Source organism: Pteronotus mesoamericanus, unplaced genomic scaffold (assembly GCF_021234165.1).
Source record: "Pteronotus mesoamericanus isolate MK-2021 breed Mesoamerican mustached bat unplaced genomic scaffold, CSHL_Meso_final contig_163, whole genome shotgun sequence".
In the NCBI taxonomy this organism is placed as follows: domain Eukaryota; kingdom Metazoa; phylum Chordata; class Mammalia; order Chiroptera; family Mormoopidae; genus Pteronotus; species Pteronotus mesoamericanus.
The window spans coordinates 2,358,073-2,380,860 of record NW_026555064.1 but is presented as its reverse complement, the minus strand read 5'-3'; the positions used below and the strand labels follow the sequence as shown (position 1 = coordinate 2,380,860).

The following is a 22,788-nucleotide window of genomic DNA, read 5'->3' as shown; positions in this document are numbered from 1 at the left end:
AGTTTGGTGTTATGGTCTAGATATGTAATAGAAGTTCCAAGAACGAAGAAATCTTCTATGACCAAAAACAAGACACATCTCATCATGTAAAAGACACTCAATACATACTAATGGAAGGAATAAATGAACGAACCAAAAAAATGGCAGTCACACATACACAGAGAATTGAGTTGGGTCCTTAACAACTGTAATACAAAGTTCGCTCTTTGCCAAAAGATCCCTAAAATCTGAATACACACTTGTAATATTCACAGATCTTAAGAGATGCATTTTTTTTCATATTTCAGCTTCTCAGACCTGAAAGCATGCCATTTAAGTAGTAGCATTTTTTACTTTCTAGTAGTTAAAATAATTGTGTACCTCAAGCTTCTTAGATCTGATCACACATATCAATTGATTCTAAAAAGAAATACAGTATGTAACATGACATCAAGATTAATCATTTACTACATACAAATTGGGTATATAATCTCGATTTTTATAAGTAAAAGTACAAAATTTTAATAAAAGACACTTTGCAATATCAAATCCTACAAGTTCTGATTCTTAAAATTTCAAAACAAAAGGATATAATTACAACAACTACAAACACATCTTCTATGAAATTACAGCATGCATGTTCTCTGACATTACTGCAAATGGTATTATGAGATAAAGAACTGCATATAAGGTGAACAAATCTCAGTTATAGAACTACTGAGGGTATTTCTTCCTTCTATCACTAAAAGGGAGCAAGTTGGGGCACGGGGAAGGAATAATCTTTGTTGCTGTATTTTTATCTGTAACGGGATAAAACAATGATCATTTTAAAAGGTAGAAATTTTAATTAAAAAGAGATAGAAGGGGTCAATTTCATATTAACCAAATAAATTTATAAATTACCCTAAAGGAAATGTCATATGATCAATATAAGGCAGTTGTATAAAACAAGCAACCTGATGTATTTCATTTTGACCTGGGGAGATGCCATTTTTTTGGAAAAAGTAAACCATGAATTTACCAATGCCTGAGTATGACCATTTAGCTAGGGAAATAGTCTGTTGAAAAAGTGCAAGCAGGCATGAATTAAACTGCTGACCTTAAGTACAGCATCCTTCATTCAAAAGCAGCACTAGTCTAATTAGAATAAGAACTTACATCAAGAGCTTCACTACCAATCTTTTATCACTATCATCAATAACTGAATAGAAAAAAATAAGCGAAATATATTGATCAAAGAACAAACTTTAATCAGTAAGAGAATCTGTACGTATGTGTGCACCCACAATATAGGCATATCTTTACCGCTCCATTTCTGAACCTATAGTTAAGGTCTAATTTTGTTTCTGCTTTTCTCCATAGAAAACTAAAGATAAGAATATGGTAGTCAGTGATTCTGACTTGTACGTAACAGGGGCAACCTTGGGCAAGTCCCCTAATCTTTGAAGTCTCAAATTTCATCTTTAGAAAAAGAAGTAATATTTGAGTATCTGCTATTTGCCAATCACTGTGCTATTTTATATACATTATCTCTTGATCTTCAAAATAATCCTACCAGATAATTAGTATTATTTACTCAGTAAATAATTATGTGAGTAAATAATTATTTACTAATAATTACCCAAACTCAGTCACCTAAATCTGATTCAATCACAAGTCTGCATAACTCCAAAACCCCTTTCCTTTACTACATGGTAATGATAATGCCTAAATTAGTACCTAAACTATTTGAATTACAGAATACTTCCTCAGAAGATGTCATGATCTCCACGGCCTGTTTTAAAACACAAAGCTACACAAGCGTAAGAGACAAACAGTCCTCGATCGGTACACCCATTCTATCACACTCCTCCCCTCCCTATGTGGCAGAGATGCTTGACGCTAACAGCACAGGAAAGAAGTACAAACATAAATGTATACATACACAGCTCAATGCATGACGTATTAATGCCAAAACAATGAGACAATAGTCTGATTTTTTACAAAACACCTTTCTGTAATGGAGATTAGTTCATTCATTCATCATTAAGGGATGAGGTCAGTATAATGTGAAAGTCACACTGGTCCACAAAGAATTTCCTCCATCCCAGTAATGCTGTAAAGCATCAGAGACGAGCTTTCTCACAGAGAGAGCACCTTAGTAATACATGATGGCCTGAAAGAAAAAACCTGAAAATCCTGTAGGAGAGGGCAAGCGGTGTCTGGCTAATGGCTTTAAGAACTGCTAGGCTCTCCACACTGTTAAACTATCTGGTCAAGCTGTGAGTACAGACAACGAAGCCATGAAAATACTTTCTCCATGTTTTTTGTTTGTTTGTTTGTTTTGTTTGTTTTTTGTTTTGTTTTATTTACAGGGATTAGAGGTAGGGAGGACTGATAAAGAAGGCTACACCCTGGATCAAAATTTTTAATTTTGACAGTTTATCACAAGTGGAACTGAATGCTCTGATGAATCTACATCGTGAAGAAGAAGGCATGAGTCCTAGGACTTAGAATTGGCTGGCCAATGTTGGGTACAAATGTTTAGTTGTATTAATATTTTTATTATAATTAATACTGGTTTCTGTATGGCTTCTCCTTATTTTTAAAGTCTGATTTTGCAGAGCTTTACGTTTCTCCAGAGATACATATATCACTTTATAAAAGAACTGCCTGTGTGATGGTGTGGAAGGAAATCCAGCACCACCACCTGCTTTATTTAGATCTGCCCTGGCTTCCTCGGCATTTGCTATTCTGAAGTAAAACCAGTCTGCACTAAGAGGTCAGGCTGGACTGCTGCTAGGCACTTCAGCGCTACTTTGTCAAACCAAACTATTACCTATTTTTGGTTTTGCTTTAAGAAATAATAAAAAGCAGTTGGAGTGAAATACCTGAAATGAATAAAAATTAGATAACATTTAAAATAGAGATTGTAATATTATGAGTAAAACATATGACCTCACAACTCTCTCAAAATTATGACAAATTAAATTTAAACTCTAGCATATACTATGTATTTTAAAAACCAGTATTCTGAGTCAGTTTCTTTAATTTTATATTAATGCCAGAAGGAGGATGACACTCATTAAAATGATACAGGCTTTTTCCTTAGGACAGATCTTTTTGGTTTACAACATAAAACGCTTGAAATTATTTTCTTTCTTTTTTATTTTATCCTCACCTAAGGACATTTTTCACTGCTTTTAGAGAGGAAGGGAGAGAGAGAAACATCGGTGCAAGAGAAAACTATCAATTGGTTGCCTCCTGTACGTGCCAGACTGGGGATCAAACCTGCAACCAAGCATGTGCCCTGACTGGGTACCAAACCTTCAACCTTTTGGTTATGGGATGACTCTCCAAACAACTGAGCCACATTGGCCAGGGCTGAAATTACTTACTTCATGAAAATGTCGAATTATTAAGAAGAAAGCAATCTCTACCTACCTTGGTCAGAGAGAATACATTTCTTTACTAAGTTAAAGAACTACAAAGAATTGACTTTAGCATTTATAAATCTAAGACATTTATAACATTTAAAAAAAGTCAAATCCTAATCATTATTTAATTTTGGTAAATTATTAAAAATTGAAAGAGGAATTTCTACTGTAAGACAGAAAACATATCAAAACTATACAGTCCCACAGAAAATGAAATGTCTATTGAACAACTAGAACTTATGCTTCCTAATAAGCACTTTAATTTCCCTATTGAGAGCAGTGAAGCTTTCAGAATTTTGCTGTTGTCAATTTTCGACATCTCAATCTCAAAGGTTCTGTTTCTTTATTCCTCCTTCCTTCTCTCCAGTCTCTTAAGAAAAAAGTGACCCCTTATTTCCAAAACTAATACCACCAGACCTTTGGATTTTGTCTATCCCTAGACACCTCCTCCAGAAACTTGCTCCATTAGTCATCACCCTCCTGGCTTAAACACTCAGTTTCTTCAATCTCACTCGTCTCTCTTTCTGTGAACACTCACAAGTCTATGTTATTCATTCTTGGATGCAAAACAATGTAAATGAGTGAAGCCTTATAAGCGAGCTGTCCCAATCCAACTATACAGATTTAAAAAATAATAGTCAGTATTCTTTTCATTTCACTCTTTAATAAAGCTCTGGTCACAATGAAAATAAGGAGGAAGCAAAAGTCAATATCATAAAATATGCTATTAGCAAAGGATATATGGCAATGACTTCTAACCTTTATTTTTCAGCACCAAGGACTTTTTTGTTATGCCAAAATACATATAACAATTATCACAGATATGATTCTATGAAATGAATTTTACAAGGTATTCTTTAGAGGATGAACTGCTATGACTTTCAACAATCAGTCAACTCCAAATTTAGGAATTAACTTCCTAATAAAAACAAAATGTTACAAAACTTTGCTCTTATGCTTACTTTTCCTTTAAAACTTAAACCAAATGAATTCTTTAAAAAAAAAAAAAAGATTTTATTTATTTATTTATTTTTAGAGAGGGAAGGAGGAGACCCTTTGGTTTGTAGGCCTGCACTCAATCCACTGAGCCACACCAGCCAGGGCTAAACCAATTGAATTCTTCACCCCGCCTCCACAAATACATTTGTCTCTGCCTTCCCGCACCACTTTCCTCTGCCCCTCTCCCCCCTCTCCCTCCCTCAATCCTTCCCCACTTTTGCTTTGTCCATGAGTCCTTGCTATATGTTCCTAGACTTGCCTCTTCCCTTCCTTTTCCCCTGGAATTCTTAAACATTATCTTTGAAAAGTTAAAACTGTGATTTTTATTTACTATTAATCACAGAGTTGAGAGTAAAGAGTAACATTCTACCCCCAAAAAACTAATCTCAATCAGAATTCTGAGACTTTTCCTCCGAAGTTTGTGATTTAATAGATTTACAACATATACATATTGGTAGAAAAGTTTATAAAGAAATTTACAAATGTTTAAGCATGAGAAAAACAATAAGGATATACCTATAACTCACAACTTTCCATCACTGTCACTCTCTTCTTATTCCAGCTTCAAATAACTTTTCTCCATGACGTTCTTAATTATTTATCAACTTACACAAACTCTGTGTCATGGCCGATCCTATTCCTAGGCACTGAAAGACGTCATTTACTATGTATTAATTTTAACATTAATATGTAACATTAATCTACTCTCACAGTACCTTGATCCAATGACAAAGCTGCATTACCATAGACTTAGAAATTTTGAATACAGACATGTAAAAAAGAAATATTTTAAATCATCTTAAATCTCATCATCCACAGATAATCACTTAATAAATTTGCTGTATTTTCTTCCAGTCTCCCTCTCTACTATGTGCAACAAATATATAATTTCAAAACTAATGTCATTATAGGTTAATCTCCATGAAAATGCTGATATTCAACCACTTACTGACCTACAAAAAATTGGAAATATATGGAAATTTCATATAGTTCCACCTAATACCACATGTGCTATATGTGTATGTACGTATGAATACAATTTTACATTCTTTTGAGATTTTATATTAAATCATGAGCATTTTCTAGTCTTCAATATTCTTCCCAATGTGATGTTTTAAGGCTAGGTGGTGGCTCAAACAAATGAATATTTAATAAAGTCATTTAATCATTTCCCTGAATGCTTGAAACTGAATTATTTCCGGTTTTTCACCATTACAAATGATGCTGGTATGAACAGCTTTGTACCTAAATCTTTCTGTAAATCTGATTTATTTCCTTAGGATAACTTCCTAGAAGTAGGCGCACAAGGTTGAAGTTTATGACCGTTTTAAATACTACTTAAACATGTTCTTAAAAACACCTACCATAAAAGAATTTACATTACCAGTTTACATTTCACCATTAGTGTATGCTCATTCTATCTCAACACTCCTTGTTTTTAACAGTCTGAGAGATGATTTACAAATCACTATGGTTTGTAAACCAATTCTTAAAGAAAAGGAGCTGACAGACTACATATAAAGAAAGGTAGGAGTACATTATCAATATCAATGGTTTTCAGAATTTGGTACACATAGGAATCATCTGAGAAGCTTGTTTAAAAATGAAAATCCCTGGGTTTCATTTCAGTGATTCTCTCAATGGGTTCTGACAGAGGTTTGTGCTTTTAACTGCCACCCTGGATGACACAGATGCAAGCGATCTCTGAACCACCCTTCGAGAAACAATACTGTGAACAAAGTTCAAACGCTTTACATGAATAATAACTGCAACAATGAAAAGTATATTCCAAATGGCTGAGTAAGAGGTGAATGCATTTGTTACTTCCTATTTAAGACACAAAAAAATGACATAATCATGTAAGTCTTCAGACCAAAAATTGGCTTCATCTCTGTAGTCCCTGTTTAATTAAAAGTGCAGATACTTTAAAAGTATATTACAGTGTTTTACCGTAATTTTTAAGAGATACATATATTTTAAGTACAAGTCTATACCGATTCTATATCCTAGCTGTGTGATTTAAGGTAAGTGATACAACCTCTCTGAGCTTCAGTTTCCTCATCTTTAAAAATGGCAATAAGAATACCTATCTCATAAATGACACAATACAAAACTGCTTAGTACAGCATCTCGTCCAAATTAAGGGTTCCACAAATGTTTGTTATAATTATTCTGACATGACCATCACTTCGCAAGCTCCGGATTCCATCAATCCACAAACCTTTGCTTAGGCAACAAAGAGGACTGCATTCAGCTTATGACAGGCCAGGAATGGAGCAAGCACCACTAACATAAAGGTGACCTTAAAAAAAGAAGTTTCTAAAAAATTATGCTAAAAAAATTAACTCTGTAATAACATCGTCTTTGTTAGAGAGCATAGGAAAAAATGGCAGTACCAGAATTTAATCCCAAATTTGTTCTTTTAAGAACAAGGATAATTATCCAGAATAACTATGCTATTTAGAGAATACTGGACATCAAAAAGGTAAAACAGTGTGCTTAGCACCCATTCCCTCAAAGAAAAAAAAAAAAAAAAGACATGAAAATTGAAAGGAGACATCATTTCAATACCACCTAGAAACTGATCTGTTCACAAATTTTATCTTTCTCCTAACACCAACTTGAATAGCTTCCAGGTTAACTATTGTAACACCTCACACCAGTTTAAGCAAATTCACTTCATTTTAATGGAAATACCAGGACTGTGATGAAGGAACCTTCAAAATGCTCATACATAAATTGATTGAGGTCATCAAGTAGATTAGTGGCAGAGCCTGATGAAATCAAGTACAAACAGGTTTTTAAAAAAAAGAACAAGCAGTTCCACTGGGGCTAGAACTTCACTTAGTATACTGCCTATGTATTTTAAGTAAAATACTGCCTAAATACAGAATAATCACAGTACCTTCTATCTTTATTCCCAATCTTTTTTAAAAAAGTAGTCAGCACTTCTGTTATTCACTTCTTTTCCTCCTATTTGCTCAACCTTTGCAAAAACGCTTTAATGTACACCACTCCACTGAAACATGTATCAGTGATTAATCTGATTTAACATTTCAATATACATAAATTTGGACACATCCTTGACCAAATCTCAAATGATATTAACATTCTTATATTAATATTACCAGTGTTCACAGAGGGTTAGGGGGAATAAACTTGTTACCTAATGATTAAGTTAAAATATTTAAAAACTAATATTTAAATTATGTTACAGTTTTCCATAGTTAATGTTTTAAGTATATGAATTCAAGATAAAGTACAGAATGATATTAGTAACACTTGTATCTGTCATGAAACACTAAGGCCTGAAATGCTAAAGTCTAGTATTTAAGTACATCTCAAAGAAAAGCTTTCTTCACACAGTGGTTTGAGTAGTATATGTAGTGGTAATTTTATGTTCAATTTCTTCTATAGCAAATTATTAACAATTAATATAAATGTTTTTAAATGTGGTTGGAAGAAACAATGTCTGTATCATCATGAGAACATAGACTTAACATATATTAGGGGAAGACAGTATTTTTATATGCCAGAGTCTGTATAAAATACATACTGGATTGTTAAAGAGGTAGAGGGGCCAGTGAGGAAGGGAGAGAAGGAAGACAATTTTCTTTCCTAAATGCAAAGCACTCGGCAAAACATAAATACATACTAGACCAAGTTTTGAGCACTTCAGTCTCACTTTCGTTTCTGCAACACTAGTTCTATTCTCCTTTGAGCTTTAGTCCTACACTTGTATGTTTGCAATCAATTATTTGTTTAAAAGGCATAACGATGAAAACAAAGATTATTAAAATATCACTGAAATTTCATAATCTTGGATATTAAGGTTTTAATTTGCTATAATCTTAAACATTACTTTAAAACAGCTACTATTTGTTTTCATCAATAATCCTTAGAATTGGTCTAATTCAGATGATTTCCTAAATCTTATTAAATCTATGAAACCATTAAGAAAGCAAAAGACCAAAAAAGGATATAAAACAATTCTTGCACAAATCACTAATACAAGAACTTACAAGAATTCCATTATTATACTGACAGCTAGAGTTTGAAACTGATGAAATTTGCAAATGTTAAGAATATTCTGTTTCAGTAATATAACAGAATAGTTAAATAAATTCATGTATTTTCAAGATGTATTCTGTGACTAATACCAGACTATGTTGATACATATGTTGATGCTGGGCTGAGAGCAGGGCGCAAAGAGGTTATTTCATTATATTCAAGGCTAGTAGTGCCAGTGGACTTTTTATGAATTGATGAATGAAATAATACATAATCTCTAAAATTTCATGGAGGCACTCAAAGTAACTAAAATTACTGAGGCTACCCAAAACTTAAAGCACAGAAAACAAAAATAAGAAAAACTTAGTGTTCTAATTCTAAAAATAAGTGCTGCTGCTTTAAGTGGCCAGCAGACTCACATCAACTCCAGGCTGCAATCAAAACATCCATTAGAGTGCTCCACAGCTCGAAGCAAGCAAGCAAGTGGTTGTCAGTGCAGCTAGTAAATCACCTGATCCTATTACAAAATCAATTACTGCAGTGCATTTCCATTGCTACACAATCTGATGATGACAAAATGATATTGGATAGCTACTGCAAGGTCAAGAAAACTGCTAAGAACATCTTTAATTGGTCTTTTATTTTTAATCATTTGGTCCTAGTTATAATGCATCCATTTTAATTGTATATTTTTATTTGAAATAAATCTATGTAGTTACCTTTGGTTGCCTGGGACATTCGATGGATAATCTCTGCAACTGGTCTGATGTATGGCTACAAGAGAACGGATCGGAGCAGCAGGTCGAACGGCTCAACCTCTTCATTAAAGAAGAAATAATGCTGCAGCCACAGCCACACATTGACTTGCTCATTAGATGAGAATTTAACTTAAAAAATCAGAATGCCCCATATATACTCAAAATTGGCTGAATGCCTCATTCTGCAGCTCTCTGGCTGGAAGAAACACTGTTAAAAAAGAATAAAACAACAGCTTCCCTACAGAAGACACCAGCCACAAACTCATCGCCAAGAAAAACTCGGTATTAAAAACAGAAGTCTCCCGGCTACTCTTTAGAAAGAAGGTAAGGTGTTTTAATATTTCCAACTGTTTTATATTAAAACCCAAGTACTTAGCAAAGGAGCAAACTCAAGATAATACACCCCAAAATTATACTAACCACTCTTTCTGTCCTCCATCAGTTTAGATCTGTTTGCCTACTCCTTCAGCTCAGCCTATCCAACCTGTTCCCTCTGTAAATGCACACTATTTCAACAACCAACAGGAATGAGCCCCACCCATCCCTGTCCCCATACACACTGGTCCAGAACCACTCAATATCTGGAAAAGAACTGCTGCTGCACTGCTTTGAGAAACACCAGGGAGCAAATTGCTGGACGGATTCTTTAACTTACCAATCAGAACTGCTGACCCTTTATGACTCTCCGATTCAAGAAACCTGCCAAACCCTCACAGTAAGAATAATCAACTGATTTTATTTGTATACTATAGATTAATTTACAGGATCACTGTCAATCTTATTATTCAATCTAAAATACAGATACCTAGGCATGAGTATTTTGAAACAAAATTTGGATCATAACTCTTTAAGAATTCTCTGAGTACTGCTGGAAGGGGGCAGGATGGTGGCTGATGTGCAAAGTAAAATATTCCCTCTGAACATTGTGCTTAAACTTGAGAAATATGGAGCAATAAAATTCTCCGTGTTAGAAGAGTTTTAATGAGAAGGGTATGTGGCTATAGATAGGCACTGACAATAAGTAAAAAACCATCAAAAACATGGTTGTTTTGATACTGAATCTTCTCCCACTTGGTTATTTGCATCTTATTAAAAAGATTCAAAACCACAAACCACCCTAAAAACATAAGCAACAGTATTAAACATGTCAGCCACACTCTAGTGTCTTTTATACTTAGGCATCCTCTTTGGCTTATGAAGATATTTATTTATGGCATATAATTATAACCCACGTTATTATTTCTAGAGCAAGAAAAGATGACAACAATACAAATACTTTATAGTCTTCACAAATAACAATACTTCAAATAACTGTAACTTAATGAACATTCATAGACCAATGACTATCAATCTTTTTAACAGTACCCTTTTTGAGTAAGACAGTCTAAAAACTAAGTGTAGTAAGAAACGCCTTGAATTAAAATGTATATTTTAAAAGCTTCCTGTTTTCTGTGGCACTGAAAGATTCTTTATTTGTGTGTGCCTCATGCTCAATTTCTTTCTTGGTTTAAAGCTGAAAGAAGCCAGGTTTGCCTCTTCCTTCACCTTGCACTGCCCTTTTGATATTCATGCTATACTTAAATCAATTTCCAGAGTATCTAAAAACAGGCATGCACCTCACACTGAATTAAAAAAAAAAACCTTTAGTAGATAAAGGCTATGAAAACAAATAAGCAAAATAATGCAGTAACCTTTTACTCGCCTGCTGGAGGTACTGTCTGCTGCACAGAATTTAAATCCTTACCTGCAGATGTAACTGAGTCGGTAATGCCAAGAACTCTGCTTTTCCTATGCACTGCTTGCTACACAGCTATTCATGGAAAGAGCACATTATGTGGAAAATGTGAAATACTATCAATTTAAGTTTTACAAAAAAAACTCCTAAACTGTAGCGATTGCTCTGCCACATTTTCAGATGCATGTCAGCCACATTGGGGGAAGAGGTCTTACTTTGGCTGATGCACTGCTCCCGGCAAATGTGCGAGGTTGTGAAGCCGAGAGAGGGAATGAAAAAATTAATACAACATCCTAACATAAGAACAACATGCCGTGCATTAAAACCTCATACGAGTTATACTATCAACAAATATACAGTAACATGCCCATAATAATTTGAGATTTTTCTTAGCTTTATAATTAATAAAAGCCTGTAAATAATCCTGTCTAATATTCCAGGTAAGCATCAATAAAAATCCCCACCAAACGCATTTTGCTATTAATGAAAGTTACTTTACTAGCTACTCAGCAACAATGTTGTTTTTAAACAAAACCATGAAATAAAAGATCCAAGGTATAAATTACTTGTGAAATAATTTGACATACAATGCTTCATCCCCCTCATTCCCCAACCAATACCCTCCAGGTCTTACATTGGCTATAACTAAAACAGAATGTAAACAATGAGGGCTAGCTTCATTATTTATTATTTTTTCCTTCCATGTCAGCTAATTTAATGTACTATTGATTCTTAGGTTGCATACAGATGGAGGTAAAAAGCAAACCAACAAAGATAAAGCTTTAAAAATTATCATTAAAAAAGCATGTTATTATTTATGGAAAACAGTTAATATTTATCTTTAATTGTCTAGCGGTAGATACGTTTAAAAAGAGACAACATTAATAGTTGCTCACTAATGACAATTAAGCATCATGATTACCTTTTAGATAAACTGAATTTTAAAGCTGTGCTTTCTCCCTTAACTTCAAGTAACTCTAAATATCAGGAACTTCTTAAAAAATTTAACAATTTATTTCCATTGAATTAATTTCTACTTCTCTACTAAGGTAACCATTCCATTCCATGGTCGTCTGAAAGATGTGCAGCCTGCAAACACAAAGCTGCAGGTCAGGACATCCTCTCTCACTGCCCCAAGTATATACATTAGGAAGTACAAGCCAACTTCAATAGTTTCCCTGAAGTAAAACATATCAAATAAAACTTATCCAACTGACACTATTATATTTTTTAAAACTATTCTTTCATTTAAAACTCAACATTGCCACAAATAGTATTCCAGTGAAAAACAATTCACAGTTCTCAAAATATGGGTTTTGGGGCTCCCTGAGACCTTTACATGAAATTTATGAGATCAACATTATTTTCATAATACTAAGACATTATTGTGTTTTTCACTCAATCTGTCAGGAGTATACAGTAAGTTTTCCTCAGACTACATGTATCATGTAATATTATAACAAACTGAATACATAAGCAAATATCTTCCATTAAGCTAGGCTTTAAATACAGTACATTTGCAGAGATGTAAAACAATGTGTCATCTTTCTCATTAACTTTTTTCACATCAGGAAAATATGGCTATTTTCCCCCCAAAAATGTTGTGTTAACATGTAATTAGCTGTTACTTTTAAGTGAATTTAATAAATAAATACTTATAGTTTTACTTTCTAGTAGGGTAACTATTGAGAGATAAAACCCAAATAAATCAGAGCTCTTTGGGGGTCTTCAATAGTTTTTTAGAATGTAAAGGGGTCCCAAGACCAAAAATAATTGATACTCACTAGATATTTTTGCTCACATTTTTACTTAAATCAAGGCTTACAGTTTTTGGTCATAGAAACATCTTCAGTAATTTCAAAAACAGTGATTCAAAAACCATTCACTTCAGAATATCAACTATAAAGTGTTCCTGAATTTTCACTGATGTCATTTTTAATAGCATCTTAATTATTGAGCATAATTATTAACTGTGTCTCAAAATATTGTTGAAAACTAACATCTATTTTTCTAAAGTTGTAGATAACTGATAATTATGTTCATGAAACAAGGTATTAAAATCTAGCTAGTAAACACATGTAGATTGAAAAAATCAGTTATTAGGAAAAGGAAAAATGTGACAATATGTATCTTTAATATAAAAATCCATGAGGACATTTTCTAAAATTCATCTTGCCGGTAAAAAAAAAAATTACTAGTTTAAAAAATTTTCTTCCTAAGAAGAAAGACATAAACTTTAACTAAACTACATCTCTAGAAAGGACCGCCTTTCAGTGGTAAGCAGATGATTAGGGAAGAAAAACCTTTAAGACTATATGAAAGATAATCAGAAGAATTACAATATAACTTAATTATAGCAATTTTTATTGCTGAGAATATGTTCAATGTTTGATATTGTAAGGCTTTACAGTCAAATGGGGGGAAAAAATGGCTGCTTACCCCTTCAATTTTTAGGTACTGGCCCCCATTTTGCCCTGTAAGTCCCACAGGGTTACTTTTCAAAAGAGTTCTCCTTGGTCCTGTCCTTGGCCAAACCTAATGTCCTCATTTTTAAAAAGCTCTGCTTCCCCCCCCCCGCCCCCCGCCCCCCGCCCCCGTGGCTGGGTAGCTTAGCTGGTTAGAGCGTTATCCCATACACTGAGGTTTCGGTTAGATCCTCATTCAGGGCACATCAAAAGTCAACCAATGAATACATAAATACACGGAACAACAAATCAATGATTCTCTCTCTGATCAATAAATAAAAGAAAAAATTTTAAAGTTCCCATTCATTCATTTATTCAGTCATTCAACTATTAAGTACCTACCATGCGTTACAGATAATGAAGATGTAACAATGCACAAAACAGATAAAAATCCCCACCTTTGTTGAACCCACATTCCAGAGAGAAGTCACAACAAACGAAACAAATATTTACTTCAGTAGATGGTGATAACTGATAAAAAGGGGGGGAAAACAAAAGGATAAAATTGCCAGGAAAAGTCTTACTCTCTTATTAAAAATCTAAATAATATTTTTAAAGATTTAAGAATAACTTTTATTATTGTATTTGTGGCCAAGAAAGCTGAATTTTATTCTGACCTACACATTATGTTCTACAGATTATACAAATTTTCCTGCTTATACAAACTTGTTTTAAAGAAAAAAAAAAGATGATAGACAAGAAGTTGTAATGTTTGGCAAGACAGGTTTTCCATGAAGACAAAGTAAATCACTGTCGATATGATACCTTTTGGGGTGTGTTAAAGATCTCCCAGTCTTTAAAAAAAAACCTGCCCCCCGCCCCCGACTTAAACCTTTGCTGTACATTAAAGTTATCCCTCACCATACTATCCCTTTAAGTAGACGTCACAGCACGTACTCCATCAGTGCTCAGGTTCTGAGGAGACCGTGCAGGCTCATGGTGACGGGCTGGGCCTGGGTGGTTGAGTGCTGGGACCCTAAGGCAAGGTGTGGGTCTTAGAGGCTCGGGCATTGCCTGAATGAGCTCAATACAGGTGAGTGAGGCATTGGCACAGCTAGAGGGGGACACGAATACTAGGAGAAAGGACTCCTAAGAGACAGGGAATTCAAATTTCATCAAATCTTTTAAGAAAAGGAAGACTGGTCTATATCTAGCATTGTTCATTTTTTTCCCATTTGATATTTAACTTGGAACAATCAACATGAAAACAGTAGGGTGGGAAAAATGGTGCACTGGAATAGCACTTTAGCCTAGAGTTTCTGAACATAGAAACATGAATCTTACTTCGGCTAAATTTATATTTCTGGGTGTTTTCCCCCTCAAAAATGCCTGAACACAGAATCAGAAAGAAATGGTTTAAATACTGGCATTGCTACTTAAGGGCACTGCTCCTTGGGCAAGTGACCTAACTTCACTGACCATCCATTTTCTCATTGTGAAATAGATATAACCTTGCTGAGGTTCTTCGGGAGAAATATACCTGTACAGCATGTGGCCGAGTGCTAGTACATGGTATCACTAGCACTGGTACAGCGACCTCTCAGCTGGCACATTCTGAAAATTATGTCTTTCTGAAAATAAGCCTGTTGGTCAGATTTAACACAAATGAATGAAATCTCATTTCTCTAAAACTTTAAGTGATGGGAGAGAAGCATCAGCAAAATCATGTGGTCAGTGGACAAAAAATATAAACTTTTTAAATGAAAAATTTCAATTATATATAAAAGTAGAGAGCAGAATGAATTCCTATATATCTACTCATCACCTATATTCAACAATTACTCGAGATATTACCAATAACACTGTGTCTTTTATTCTTCTGGTTTAGAGGTAAAGTAAATCCCAGGTATCATGTCACTCCCTCCCCCACCCACGCATATCATGTATCTTTTCAAAATTTTGCCACTGCCCTATATATACACAGAATCACTATAGCATACGCATCAAAGTAACAGTCCCCTGGTATTTACTAATACCAGTCAATATTTGAATATTTGAATTATGACTATATCATAAATGTCTTTTCTAGGTAATTTGATCCAAACAGGATCCAAACGAGAACCAGTCTTTGCAGGTGGTTCTGTTTCTTCTCTTTTACTTGAGAGCAACTCCCCTGCTCTTTTTTATGCCACTGGCTTGCAGAATCCATGTCAGCTGTCCTAGATTCTGAAACTGCGTGCGTCTTCACTGTCACTCACTTGGTACCTCAATTTCTCAGAGTCCCCACAAACAACTTTTGATAATCACTATAACAAATTCTAACCTCAAAAGAAGCACTAGAGAGATAGACAGCCTGCAAAAAACAAAACAAAACAAACAAACAAAAAAAGCCTTCTAACTCCAGAAAATCAAATAGCAATTTAAGCCTATTGGTAGAACACATTAAAATTAATTTGAAAAATTTAACAAGGTGCAATAGCTCTGAAGAGACAGAAGAGGGAACTATAATATTTAGGAATTCCACACTTAAATAGCACTAAATTTCGTTTTAAATCTAAACCCTGATTTTCAACTTAGCAATGGTGAGAACTCCAAAGGAAATGAAGAACATATTACAGGAAACTGGAGTAAAAGGGACCCTTATTAGATAGCAACAAGAAAGCTTACCTCATTCTCTCTTATACTTACATGGTAACTCTCTTCCATCTTTCCTTGGTATAGTAGTCACCTGTGTACTATGAATTTGCCTTCTACTATGTTCTTGCACAAAGTACTTTAGTTTCAATTAAAGTGACATGGTTTGCATTTTAATATAAATTAATGTATAAAAATATCAGTATTCTCCAGAACAAACATCTTAGGAGACTATGTATACTTATTTTTGAGATGTCATTATTATTAAAGCTTTTCTGTAGTTGCCCTTTGGAAAAAGATGGGTACGTAAAAACAATTTGCTATAAATTTTCCTGATGACTTTTTAAAAATTGAAACTATCTTTTAAAACATATGAACAATAGTTGTTATTTAAAAACCAAATACGTTGATCTTATTTAGATATCTATACTTACTATTAAAGAAATTATTTGGAAAATGGAAGTGCATTGTTCGTTAGAATACGGCTGACCCACAACATGAGTCTGAACTACATGGGTCCACTCATGCAAACTTTTATCGATAAATGCCTGTACTGTTTTCAGTCTGCAGTTGGGAGTCCGTGGATGTGTAAGGCTGACTGTATGCATTGATCTATGCCATTTTACATGCAGGACTTGAGCACCCTTGGATTTCGGTATTCACCCAGGGTCCTGGAACCAATCCCCCATGGATACTGAAGGACAACTTAAGTTTTTAGGAGTCAAAAGGTATATGCAAATTTTAGGGTACACAGGGCTTGGCATGTCTAACTCCTGTACTGTTCAAGGGTCAACTGTAATTTTAGAGGGTAGCTTTTGTCAATGGTTATAGCGTATTAGTGTAGTACGACTTATAAATACCTGTGTATACAATTTTCACTCTGCTCTTCCAAATCTTTTCCTTCTGTATTCTAGGGCTGCTGTTTGCAGGTCTGAAAGGATAATCTCTCACCTGGCTTCTGGCTTCTGCCTCCTTTTGATCATTTTCCACTGCTTTTAAATAGTTGGGAGTTTTTCTTTCATTATTTTACCCAGATTTTTAGAATTGTTTTCTGAGGGTAACTACTTTACTGGCATCACTGCATCATTACGGATGTCAGAGTCTCAAAATTCTATTAATAGTGATTGGTAATTCATTTTCTTGATTTTTCATTCCTCCCACCAAATTAGGACCTTCATCTCAAATTAGGACCCAAGAATTTTAGTACTGTCCCCTCCCAGTCTTCTTTCCCTTAACTCACATAGTACAAAGAAAGTAGTTTCTTGCCTCTATATTGTTTATATCATTGAAAAGAATGTTTTCTGTGAAAACCAGGAAACACATAATCAGAAACCTCATTTAAATTTTCAATTCCACCATTACCTGCAAAACCATAAGCAAATCACAATCTCTGTGACCCTTATTTCTACTATCTGCAAATAAGAACATCATCCGCCTCGTTAGTTAAGCTTAGGACCAAAATATAACAAGTGTAGACAAGAGTTTGCCACAGATGATACATGAGTTCTAGGAGAATGGTTAAAATCAGTATCTAAAAAAAGAACAAACTGAACAGACTGGGAGGCTCAGGTACCGAGTTCATTCGCTGATTCAACAAGCATTTACTGAGTTCCAACAACACATCAAGCATTGTACAAAGCACAATATTTTGGGTTGATAAATAATACTTTGGGGGTACTGAGAACTTAATGACTGGGGTAAAACAGGCAATGCAGGAAAATGGGGCATCTGTGAGTCATCACAAATTTGTGTTAATTTACATAATGAAAACAGAGACCACTTCCAGGAAACATGTAATATAATTAGGTGGGGCAAAGAGCAAAGCTCCCACCCAGTTTATATTTAAGGAGTATATGAAGGAAAAAGCAGTAGCAGAGAAAACAATGCCAAATGCTGAAAAAGGCAGCGCAGGATAAGAAATGTAAAGACACAGGTTTAGCAACTGGAACTCACTCTTAACTTGGGGACAATACAGAGCATTTTAACATCAGCTTAACCAATGTCTATCTACCTGGTTTTGTAAGAAAAGTGGTTTACTTTCACTTAAGAAAGCAGGACAATAGTAGAGACAATAGTCAAACTACAGAAGGTGGTTAAATAAGAGTTTAGAAATTGGATACTTAGAGTCGACTATAAATCAAACACGCTCAGCGATAATGGCAAGGATAAGAAGAGTAGAAGTAAGATGTTTTTCAAGATTAAGTGTGATGAGGCAAACAACCCAGCACAGAGCATAAGAGGGAGGAGAAATATAGAAAACAGCAAGCGTGCAGTGAGAGGGAGAAGGGACAAGATTAAGAACACAGGTGTTCACTTTCTAAAGAAATGAAACATTTTATTCTTTCAGTAAAGATAGACTGAAGAAAGAAAAAGTATAAAATATGAAATGAAAAAGGAGTAAGAACAATAGAGATAGGACTGACCATTTGAGAGCAGTGGAAAGGTTCCAAATAACTAGTATTCAGAATGGAAGAGATCAAAAAGAGATAAGGATTGCCAGGAAGCACTGAGGCTACACTATGGGGGGAAATGTGAATATATACTAGGAACCTCTCAGAAGAGTAACTGAGATAACTCTGGCAAAGCTAGGTAGTCCGTGAACAGGGAACAAAACAGAAGAAATGAACAACTGTAATTATTTAGATTAACAGCCTGGGAAACCTGTGACGATCAGGGGAATGGAAGTTCTGAGAATTAGTAAGAATAACACTGAGATGGCTACTAGACTGAATGTGGGTTATTCTGGGTTAAGTTTTTCATTTAAAATGTGATTCTAAGGGGGGAAAAAAGCTTTCAGGAAAACTTCCTTCCATGATGTGGTTACTACAGTAACTATACTGGGAGAAAAGGAGCCAATACTGCTTTTCAATGGTTTCAGACATTTGTGCAAAAACAGTGTGACATTTAGAATAAAGATTAAACAGTGAAAGTACCTTCTGAGGAAAACTGGTTCTAGCCACAGAACCCTCACCGACCCTGACCAGTATCTCTGAGGTGTATCATCAAGCAGCAGAGTTGCAAACCCCAGAATATGTGCTGAGAGGCTGCTGTCTACAGTATAAGGCAGCCCCTATTGACTTTAATGACATATTAGTGCTTTAACTAAAGAGTAATCATTACCCTTGTAATAAAAAAGGTCTATACTAATATTAAATCCCCATTTCAAATATAAATACTCGAAGAGAATTAATATACACTCAATAATTATGTTCATCAGCATACAGAACAAGAGAAGGGAAAGAACGCACAAAAGCCATTTTGCCTTAATTCAGCCGTAAGTAGGTCATCAAAATCCTCTACCACATTTGATACATACCATAGGAAGACGTAACTCTCTCAACTAAACCTTTTACTTATTTTTTATCACAATGGAAAATTTAACACCATCATGAATGGCATAACATCAGTTTATATTTTCTTTTCCATTGCAAAATGTCCATGGATAATATAATACAAACTACAAAAACACCAATGTGAAGAATATTACCCATGCACTGGGCACTGAAGTGACTGTTAACCAATGGATACCATGATGTAAATCAACTAACAAGAAGAATATCCATAATCTTGGCTCTATAAAATTCCATTGAAATACATTTTTTTGTTATTTAAAGTTCACACAGAATATTGTTAGTCAATACAAAACATACAAACAAATTTCCCTAATAAAAATAAATTTATTGCACTATATTACAACCTCTTTGCCCTTATATAAAAAGCCATGGTGTGGTTACTAAGAGTAGTGACGTTCCATTGTTAAATGTCATTTCTCTAAAAAAGTAAGTTAGACAACATTAATAGACCAAAATATCCTGAAATATGCCTTCAATTGATAAAAGAATCCACATTATAATAAAAAATAAAGCTAAAATGGTCCCATAAAAATTTGAAAGACATACTTAATAAAGCAGAGGAAAAAAGACATATTCTATATGTAGGTTTACATAAACATTGAAATATTATTGCCTACAAATAACCTTCACAAGATTAAAATCATTAAGACTCTCAAAATCTATTGTCTCTTCACAGGAAAGATTTAAGAGAACTGTTAGTATGCTTAGCCTAAAAAACAATGGTTTTATTAAGGTACAAAATCAAATACACAGTAGGTGCCGCGATAAACTAAAGTATCAAATTCTTCTCCGGTCCAAAAAACTAAATATGAATTCACAAGATTAGCATCAATAAACATGTCATACACAGCTAATATTTTCAGGGTAACACATGGGATCAAAACATAATGTTTTGCTTAAAACAATTAGCTGAAGACTCGAAGCACAAATACAAGAATAATTGCTTCCTTTGGGCTTCAGCTGTCAACCACAGGAAACGCCAATACTTTATAGTCCTGTGATAATTAAAACCTTGTCACAGACCTAGACTATCAATGAATATTTACTTAAACTAACTCGCAATATGACACCAAGAGCATAGCAACAAAAGAAAAAAGATATAATTTGGATTTCATCAAAATTAAAAACTTTTGGGCTTCAAAAGACAACAGAAAGAAAGTGAAAAAACAATCCACAGAATGGGATAAAGTATCTAGAGATTATATATCTCATAAGGGACTAGCTTCCAGAATATACAATGAATGCTTACAATTCAACATTAAAAAGACAACCCAATTAAAAATGGGCAAAGGATTTGAACAGACATTTCTCCTAAGAATATATGTAAATGGTCAATAAGCCCATGAAATAATGCTTATCACTAGTCATTACGAAGATGAAAAATCAAAACCACAATGAAATACCACTTCACATCTATTAGAATGGCGAAAATCCAAAGAGGACTGACAAGAACAAGTGTCTGTGCAAATGTGAAGTAGCTGGAGCCCTGATACACTGCTGGTAGAGCTGTAAAACACTGCAGCCAGTTTTGACAGTTCCTCAGAGTTAAATACAGTGACCTATTTCCCTGCAATTCCACTCCTGTAAGTAATTACCTAAAAGAATGAAAACGTGTCCACACAAAAACATATAAAAAAAAGTTCATTGAAGAAGCATTCCTAATAGCCAAAAGTAGATACAATTCATGAACTGATGAATGGATAAACAAAATGTGATATACAATGAAATATTTTTTGGTCATAAAAATGAGTGATACATGTTACAACATGGATAAACCTTGATAATACTATGCTAAGTGAAAGAAGCTAGATACAAAAGGAAAAATACTGTATGATTCCAATTAATACGAAATGTCTAGAACAGACAAATCCATAGAAACTGGGGGTATACTGCCTAGAGAGTTTAGGGGTAGGGATTTTAAGGGAAATAGTTATTGCTAAAAGATAACAGGGTTTGTGGGAGTGCAAAAGTATCTTAAAATTAGATTGTAATGATTATTGTACAACTCTGAATACACTAAAAACCAATGAAATGTACACTTAGGGATGACTTTTCTGGTATGTGAACTATATCTCAAGAAAGCAGTCACTAAACATAAATGAATACATTTTCAAAAACGAAATATATGTCATAAACATGTAAAATGCAAAGACGATTGCTTCCTCAGATTACCTCAAATACCTGTATCAATGAGGGAAAAAAATGTCAGTATGCTCTCTTTTGTACTTAATACATCTCTAGATAACTGTTATCACATTTTAAAGTAGTAAAAATTTGTTAAAACAATTCTTGCAACATCATTTGCTCCTAAAAATGTTACATTTATTATAAATATATGGTAAACAGAGTAGTATAATGGTTGAATATTTAAGCATCAACTATGATTATTATGGAACTTTAGAAACATCATTTTGTTGAATATTTATTGCTTCAAACACATTAAAAAGTATAATAAAAGAAATTAAAGTTTACTATTAAACATTTTTTCATTTAGCTAGGAAATTTCCTTTAGCTAATCAAATAAGTGTATTCATCCTTAAAAATATTTTGACATTAAACAATCAAAAAAATGTATTAAAACACTTGATTAACCAAGGCCTCAGTCCTCCCCCCACACTGCTGAAGTATATTTAATAATTTTAACACCCATCATCATTAACCAAGGCATTGTTATATCTATATAAATAGACTATAAATACTATATATAGTATTTATATAGTATTTATATAAATATATATATACTATATATATATACTATATATAGTATATATATATATACTATATATAGTATATATAGTATTTATATACAACATAAATAAAGCATAATTGAAGTAAAGCATAATTGAGATTAACTCTCCTACTCCTACTCAAAAATTAAAAAAGTAAAAACTTTATCTAGTTTTTGAAATTCTTAATTATAGAAACCTATCCAATGTTCCATGTTAGGATGTCATCAGAGAGAACCTGGACAGGGCCAGGTAGAAAGCAGCACAGGGCCTGGCCAGAGCGCTGTGCGGCCTTCACGTTCGCTTACTGTGGTGAATGGGACCCGGCGTAAAGAGGACGCAAGTAGTGCAGGGCTCAAGAAAATGGTTCCAAAAAGCTGAAGCTGGAAAATTCCTATTTCATTCACAAAGCATTAGCATTTCTGCTAATAAGGCTATTTCTTTCTCTAAATAATTTTAATACTTAGGCTGCACACTAAAAGGATTTCCTGAATACATTTGTAGAAAAAAATCAGAAAGAGAACAAAGTAAAAAGAGAAGAAACTCCAGTGTCAGGTAAAAATTCAAAGAAATATAAAGTATAATTGTTATTTACAATGGCTATTGTAAATGTCACTAATGTAACATACATGTAAACTTAAGTAACATGCAAACTAATTAATATGAAGAGTATGTACTTACCAAATATTTAAATAGCCTTTTAAAAATCCCACTGATGGTTGAGGCTCCCTAAATAAAAAATAAGAAGAAATAATTTTTCAACCTCAGAAGC

General features: G+C 33.9%; 1 protein-coding gene across 2 annotated transcripts in view; it reads right to left on the bottom strand.

Moving 5' to 3' along the window:
- FBXW7 (F-box and WD repeat domain containing 7) overlaps positions 1-22,788 on the bottom strand; it is a 166,374-nt gene that overhangs the window by 103,251 nt on the left and 40,335 nt on the right. Inside the window, exon 2 of one of the 2 annotated variants that reach the window (XM_054562473.1) lies at positions 22,698-22,745. The exons of the other annotated variant lie outside the window; for it this stretch is intronic. The gene's annotated coding sequence lies outside the window, so the exon portion shown is untranslated. The remainder of the gene's footprint in view (positions 1-22,697; positions 22,746-22,788) is intronic. 2 annotated transcript variants of the gene reach the window in all.